General features: G+C 44.4%; 1 pseudogene; it reads right to left on the bottom strand.

Moving 5' to 3' along the window:
- Nucleotides 1-1,053: 1,053 nt before the first annotated feature.
- On the bottom strand, nucleotides 1,054-4,057 carry LOC136489056 (obtusifoliol 14-alpha demethylase-like; annotated as a pseudogene).
- Between the last annotated feature and the right edge of the window lie 4,415 nt (nucleotides 4,058-8,472).

Here is an 8,472-nt window from a genome sequence, read left to right as displayed (position 1 = left end):
TCATATGCCCGTATCCTATGTTGATGTGGTGTGAAAGAGTTCAAGCGCTTGGACATAAAACATGGTAATTGTTGGCAAGCCCGTGAAAACCGATATAGCTGGTTTCCAAATAAAATCCGCATGCATGGTTGGTTTTAGGAGAAAATGCTGTAAAGACCTATGAACACTTCCTCATAAGATCCGTCAGAGAGATGCACCTAGGGGCCGGGTGTTCTAGAGTTGGTAAAGCCACTTAGAACATCCATGAAGAGCAAATCATGGGTTGGAAGGGATTAGGGTTTGTAATGCATAAAAGAGTAGTTTAATTTGTTTTTTTTATCAATTGGATACAAATTAGATGTGCCCCCTCATATTTATAGGGTGGTGTGATCTTATCCCGTTAGAAAAGTGTTTACTACTCTAGAATCTACTCTTTTCATAGGTTGAACTCATCAGGCTCTGCCAAAACCAGCTATCGTAAGATTTGGTGTCTAACAAGTGATCTAACATATTGCGTGTGGGGAATCAGGAAGGTAGCAATATGCGACAAAGGTTTATACTGGTCTAGGTACATGGTACCCTATGTCTAGTTGAGAATAGTTTCTCAATTATGCCTTACGACCAAGTGCGAGGATACTGATGATGCGAGGGTTATGCTAAGAACCAAAATGACGATACAGAGGGAAAAATTCAATAAGTCAATATCCTTATGTCAATGCCTCCATAAATCAATATCCTTTAAAATATCCAAATATTGTTGTGCATAACTAGGGTATTAGATTGTAAGAATCCACAGAGTAGCTCAATCTACTAAATCCAGCACCAACGGAACTCAGAGCCACTTCAAGTTTATTCATTATTAATTACAACAAACCATCTGTTGAAATTGACGTCTGCGCCACCTGACTGTACTATACGACGAAAAGAAGGATCTTAACAAGAGATGGACATCATCGTCCCCAGATGCTACAGAAACTGCAAGCAATCAACACGAGGGACGAATGCTGCAGGACTCTAGCTTACGATCGATCTTAATTCTTAACCAGCAGCAGGCATGCATATGGGCCGTCCATATTAGTTGCCATCGACGACGAGCTTGCGCCTGGTGTACTTCACCATGAGCTTGCCCTTGACGCCGACGACCATGGAGTTCCACTCGTTCTCCGGGAACGGGGACACCAGCTCCAGCTCGAAGTTCCTGAGCAGGTGCGCCCACACCGTCTTGATCTCCAGGTAGGCGAAGGCATCGCCGATGCACCGGTGCTTGCCGCTACCGAAGGAGATGTACGACAGGGCACCGGCCGCCTTGTCCTCGCTCCTTCCAGGCGCGAACCGGTCCGGGTCGTACGCGTCCGGGTCCTTGTAGACGTGGGGAAGCCTGTTGGCGACGGCCGGGGACGCCGCCACCATCTGGCCCTCACCAGTAGAGAACAGACCTTTCATCCGAGGCTAAAATAGGCTCTAGTCCCGGCATTTTTTGCACCCGGGACTAGGGAGCAGGTAGGCCCCGGTCTAGGTTCCTGACCCGGGACTAAAGGACCCCTTTAGTCCCGGTTCCTGACCCGGGACTAAAGGACCCCCTTTAGTCCCGGATGCTTACTCCTGGGTGGGGAACTGGGACTAGAGGGGGTTCCCCACCGGGAGTAAAGCCCGTCTCTGTATTAGTTCCTTGGGGACGATAAGCTCCTCGCCTTCCCTCGTCGTCACGGCAAGGTCGGCATGCGACCAGCGGAACACGATGGGTGTCGGCGGCTGCAGCCGGAGAGCCTCCTTGATGCACCGGTACAGGACGTCCATCTCCGCCAAGACGTCATGGTCGATCCTGCCATCTCCGTGACGCTTCATGATCTCCTTCTGCTCCTCCACGGCGGCCGCCAGGTAGCGCCGGAACTGGAGCAGGTAGGCCCCGGTCCAGGTGGTCGTGATGGAGCTGGTCTCCTGCGCCCCGAAGAGCATCGTCGTGAGCAGCCCGGCGATCTCGTCCTCCGTGGTGGGGCGCCCATCCTTCTTGTACCTGTAGTCGATCAAGCACTGCAGCATGTCTTCCTCGGACCGTCCAGAGGCCTTCCGGGCCCGGTGCCGAACATCTCCCTCAACCGTTGGCGTGCCCGGTCGCGGCGCCGGTGCGCGGGGATCGGGAGGTAGGGGAAGATGACGCTCACCGGCTGCATCCCGTTGCACAGGTCATGGAAGAGGGTGGCAACGTCGTCCAAGAGATTCTCACGCACCTCCCTCCCCAACAAGCATCGGCTAGTGATCAGTAGGATATATGACCTGCTCCAGCTCATGCTTCAAATCAACCGTGCCGCTCTCTCCCCACTTTGAGAAGTACTCCTGCACGTAATAATTAATTGTAATGTCTTGTTATAGACTTACAGCACGTACTCCCTCCGTCCCTTTTTTTTTTACGTCATTCTCACCTCCCGAAAAGTCAAACGTTAGACCAAATATGCACAGGAAAAATTGATATTTATGATATATAATTAGTATAATTATTAGATAAATCGTTGAATTTATTTTTTTGATAAATTTATTTGGAGACACAAATGTTGCTAGTATTTTGTATAAATCCAGTCAAACTTATAAAAAGGACAGAAGGAGTAAAGTATACATAGTGTCTGAATCATTCACATCCAATAATAAGAAGCATGCATGCATGGGACCTCATCACAGTTAGTTACATTAATTATTACCATGGACGTTAAGCATCAATCAGCGTTGAAAAACAAACATATATAGATTGAACGACAATCAAGGAAGTTATTAATAAATACTCCCTCTGTTTTTATTTATACGTCGTATTAGCTTTGTCCATAGTCAAATATTTCTATTTTTGATAATCAATTTCAACAAATTTAATTATATAGGTTCATGACAAAAAACTTTGTTTTTAGATTCACTATAAAAATATTTTCATAATATATAATTCTTATGTCGTGAAACTATATGAAAATTTAAAAATGGGTAGTCAAAGGCAGTGTTATCCTAAACGCTAAACGGTAAACAACTGATCACCCTTTGTTTAGCGTTTACATGGTCTAGACGGTGATTAAACGGATTAAAACAGTCTAAATGGTTTTACACAATGTTACCAAAGTATGCATACTTTTATGTAAAGTCAATTATTCTAGCATTTATGCGTATTTATGCAAGTAAAAAATCAATTATTTTAGTATGCATAAATATTTATGCATGTTACAAGAATCAAATATACATATTTATGCATGTAACAAATTAAGTGTACATATCTATGAATATGGTAGACTTAAGTATACGAATTTATGCATGTAAAATTCAACTAGATTTACTCGATGTTCGCCTAAATGGCTGTTTAAATATCCGTTTAGCCCGTTTAATACCGTTTATCCCCGTTCCGTTTAGACCGTTTTCTCCTGTTTTTTACTGTTTAAATGGTCAACCGTTTAATTTACATTTACCCCTTAAACAAAATAGTTTAGCACCGTTTACCCGTTTAGTGGCCGTTTAATCAGCCATACAGGCGAACACTTGTCAAAGGTAGTAATGTTTGACTTAGGCTAAAGATAATATGATATATGTAAAAAAGAACTGAGAAAGTATATATCACCTCGGCCTCACAAACCATAAGGCCTACGTAGCTGCAGAGCTTGTTACGACGGAGCCCCTCGGCAAAGATCCGGATCTGCTCCTGCCTCACGGAGTAGGGCACATCAAACGCAACCCCTCGGCCCAACGCCGCGGCGGTGAACCCGTACGCCTCCTGCTGGCTCATCTCAGACTCGGGGCCATTGAACAGGTGCTCGGACACCTCGGGGCCGATCAGGAAGGTGATCTTGTGGCCGAGGACGCCGAGGGTGAATACGCTGCCGAGGCGCATGTACTCCTCCCGGATCATTGAGATGGGGCCACGCATGAACCGCACCAGCCCACCGATAACAGGCATGGCCGGGATCGTTGGCGGCAGCCGCCTGTGGCTGTGGCTGCGGCCTCTGGAGCCGGACCATAGGAGGAGGAGCTGGATGATGACGGCGATGGTGGTGACCAGCAGCGTGGCGCCAGCGATGAGCCTTTGCTGGTGGTTGTCCGCCGTCGGATGCATCGTTTCCTTCAGGTTCATGTCAATTGCCAGTTCTGCTGGCTGCTAATCAGCACTAGAATGGAGTGCAAGAGGATGCTGCGGAATGTGTGGAGACTATGGAGTGCAGGGCAGGGACTTATATAGGTGCCACGAGCAAAGGAGGGTAGCGTGTGTGTGTATATGAGGTATACAATACGTATGGCACAAAATATAAACCAAACAAGGAAAAATAACTGCTCCCTCAGTTCTAAGTTGTAAGTTGTTCTAATTTTTTCAGATACACATAATGTATATCATGTGTAGCATAGACTATATACCTAGAAACCAAAACAATATACAATTCGGAATGGATGGGAGTAGCAATAAAAGACAAAATGAGTTCATTCTCACCTTGTCTTCAAGTTAAAGAGGGGGGATTTTTATTCTACTGCTCTCTGCAGCCTATGCATGCATGACCACTATACACTTTTACGGATAAACTGAAAATGCCGGTAGCGGCCTTTTGCGGTCTTTAAAGCCTTATTTGGCGAGGGTGTTTGCAGGAGTTTCTTTTGTTTGTTATCTTCTTAGTGCGATCTTTAAGCTCCACCAGACAATGGATGTTGAAGGAAAAAGACGACCGATTTGGTCTTTGATGTACTCTTATTTTTTAGACAATGTTTTGTATCATATTGTACATCTTTTATACTGGCCTTTATTTTCTTTGAGATATATCAGATATGAGACACTCTTTTGAGTGTCTTTATTAAAAAAATGTCATGCTTACCACCATTAATTCTCTCATAGCTACCTCAAATGTACTTTTTATTGGTCAACAACTCTAAGAATTTATCTTACCGTTACTAATGGAAGACTCCAATGTATTAATCCGCACAGGACATGTTAGAAAAAACTATAAATCATAAAAATATCCATCCTTTTCTTTGGTAGGCTCTAATTACACCATCGCCAATCATAGGCAATGAAACTATCATATAAATCATAGTATCCCATGTCTGTTTGGTAGTTGGCTACGGAGAAGTAGAAATGATTTGAAACTGCTCCTTGTAGGTTTTAATGTGGCTGCTACATGTTGGTTGCGCTGTTATAATATTACAAACCACAGTGTCTAAAATTTAGAGTTATTATAGTACCAAGTTTGAAGTATGATTAACTTATAATAACAGAAGTTCAAAGTTGTTACAATACCTTAAGTTCAAATTCTAGAGCTAGGGAGCCAACAACCATAAGACAAAAACAATAGATAAGCCTGCCAACACACAGTGTAGAGCCTAATGACACACATGCAAGATAAGCCCAAAGATGGAACTCCAAAGACATCCTACCACAACTACTCATGTTGCTCCTTCTGGGTAAACATGAAATGCGAGCATAACTCCTTATATCTAACTCATATATCTGCAAAATGAGTAAAAAATCCTAAGTACGCAATGTACTCCTCAACACCTACTCCCTTGCCACCTAACAAAATGTCCACTATTCCCAAGTGTTTACCATCCTTGACTGAACTGTCCCACACAACTGCGTCTAGCCCCCATTGGAATCCAAGCCTTCCTTGATCCATGAGTCAACACTAGGCCCCTGCCATCGCCTCCCCTCAGAAGTGCATATGGTAATTCGGACTGGGTAGTAAAACAAGGTATGTAGGCTTCCTGAGTCCCATGTCCTTATTATGGATCTAGTATATTCAAACTAACCATAAAGCCTAACAACACACAATTCTTAAACAACACGGGCGAGACAAAACAAATCAATAAATCACCTGTCAAATCAGTAAACAACTCATTCTCAGCCAGTCTCAAGTTCATCAACATCATGGTAATCATCATTTCCCAAAATAAGTGACCAACCTATATCTCATGAGTGACAACCCATCACTATTCTTCTACCATGTCCTAACATATAGCAAAGCAACTAGCGTGTCCTACACATGTTAGTTCAGGTATTAAGATCATATAAGGTGGGCAAGGTAGGTCATGCAACAAAGATATCAAACAACTCCTATAACCTAAATGCACAATATATATTACATAAGGACACATGTGAAGCATTTAAAATATATAGGAGTTTAGGATGCTTTGAGGCTTGCCTGGGTACTTGCTTAATACAAAATTAAGTTAGTCATTGCTCTTTCATCTTTGGGATATGTATCTAGGCATAATTAATATTTAGGTGCATAATAAAAGCTATGTATCTACAAAAGCCATAACGACTTACAATTTGGAATGGAGAGAAAAACAAACTTTCATAACATAGTCAGACCATAAGATTAAAACAACATCATTCTTCCTTATGTTAGCATTCCTTTGCTGCTTATACTCCAAAATTCCAGTTTCTTCTAATAATTACTAGGATATGATGCAGAAAGAGAAGAAATTAGATTTAGTTACACTAACCATGTAGTTGCCAGAGGCACTGACCTAGTGTGTATGCAGGCCTGAGCAACAGACTGAAGGTGCCCGTAATGGTGGAATCTACTTATCTACAGAGCGAAGCAAATCAACATTGAGAACCAGATGATTGAGACAAAAGCCTAAAAAGGAAACTACATATGCATTTGGGGGGGATAAGGTTGAGTAACTCAGATCTTGCTTGGTGTGGAAATTGCCTTGGTTTACGTCCGGTGGATATTCTCAAGGTTGAAGAAGGCAACACAATTGATGTGGATTTGTGACATGAAGGTGTTATGGTTTGGTGAGGAGTGACTACGAATGGTGATACTGTGAAGTGGGTAGAGAGAATGAGTGGAGGCAATAGGGCGAGGCGAGTGGTGGTGGCGAGTGGTGGCATGTGAGTCTAGGAGCAACAACGAGTGGCGGCACTATAGTGAAGTGAGGCAAGGCGATGCCATTGTTTGGGATGTTGGGAATGATGATAGATTTTTGAACCAGACAACTACGAAGAGATATGGCTACCTCATTTGGGTGAGTGAGACACGTGAAAGGAAGTGTGGGACCCTTGTAACACCCTGGTGTTAAGCCTGCATTTGGCATTGGTATTGCATGAGCACAAGCATCATTGGGAATTCATGAGCATGAGCATGTCAAATTCTATCTTCACTACCTTGCTTATATCACATGTGATGCCTCTTAAATTTATACATAAGCTAGGGTTTACATGTGATTAATGTGTGAAATGCTTGTGGGACCGTAGGAGTACCTTAAACATGCTTAGATTGTCACATGGAACAACTTTGGTATTCATGACTTGGACCAAATTGGCATCTAAGTCATGATTATAGTGTAAGCTACCATTTTCAAGTTGCATGTTTGATCTAAGTTGAACTATACCCTAGCGACTTTTCATGGCAGTGCACCCTTAAGCAAAGTTGTAGAACTCAACTAGGGTAACAACTTTTATTTTTTGATCAAGGTCTAATTCAGCTCCTAACTTGCTCTCAAATAGTGCATAAATAGCAAGAAAATACTATTCTAGCACTTTGAAAATTTTCTAAGTCTAGGAGTGATTTATAGTTTCAATGTAACCGTGTTTTACGCGCTATAGTTTGAAAACTAGGCCGATCTAGAGCAAACTCATTTAAGCAAAGTTAGAGTACTCATGAAGCTCTACAACTTTGATTATTATGGTTTTCGCTGAATCATGCTGGTTTGAGAGATAGAGAGTGAGGAAGGGGCGGTTTCAGTTGAACTGAAATGGCTTAAGCCGGTTCAAATAGGGCCGGTGGTGGCCGACCGGCATCTGGCCATGGTCGCCATCTGACGGCCGTACGCCGATGCAGGCCCCACCAGTCTAGCCGGGGAGGACTTCAACACCGCCACGACACGCCCGTCTGCTCTCTCTCTCTCGCTCATTTCCTCTCCCTCGCTCGCTCTCGCATCCACAAAGGCGACGCCGAGCTCACCATTGCCGCCGCAAGCTTCACCACCATGTAGCGCTGTCGTCGCCGCACCATTTTCCAATCGAGCGTGCCAACAGCTCCGCCTTGCTCCGCTCTACAATCTCCACCCCTTTGCCAAGCTATTCAAGTCTAGGTATGGGTGCATTGCCATTTCTGCCACCGGTGGTCTCACTGGAGCACCGCTGAGCTCCAAGCTCGTCGTGGCCAACACAAGCTCAAGCCTTTTCATTTTTCTCTCTCCTATCCTGTCACCTCTGTAGGTCATAGGAACTCACGCCAGTGACCATTTAGACGCTACTGCCCTAACGGTGCCAGAACATGGCCGCGCACTGTCGTGCCATCGCCGCTGCCATGGCATGCACGTGGGCAGAGCTCACCACCGCCTCATCGAAACCCTAACCCACCCTAGATAGCTTTGTTAGGATTCTGCAAAGCCATAGCACACCTCATCGGAGCACATGATGGTCGGAGAACGCCGGCGTACTGCTGCGCTACCTTCGCCATCCGCCATTGCTGCCGGCAAGCCATCTTCGGTGAACCCTAGGTCACGTCTTCACCACCAACCGATGCGGCTTGA

Source organism: Miscanthus floridulus, chromosome 10, assembly GCF_019320115.1.
Source record: "Miscanthus floridulus cultivar M001 chromosome 10, ASM1932011v1, whole genome shotgun sequence".
Classification (NCBI taxonomy): domain Eukaryota; kingdom Viridiplantae; phylum Streptophyta; class Magnoliopsida; order Poales; family Poaceae; genus Miscanthus; species Miscanthus floridulus.
Note: the sequence above shows the minus strand (reverse complement) of the source record. Positions and strands in the feature narration are given on the sequence as shown.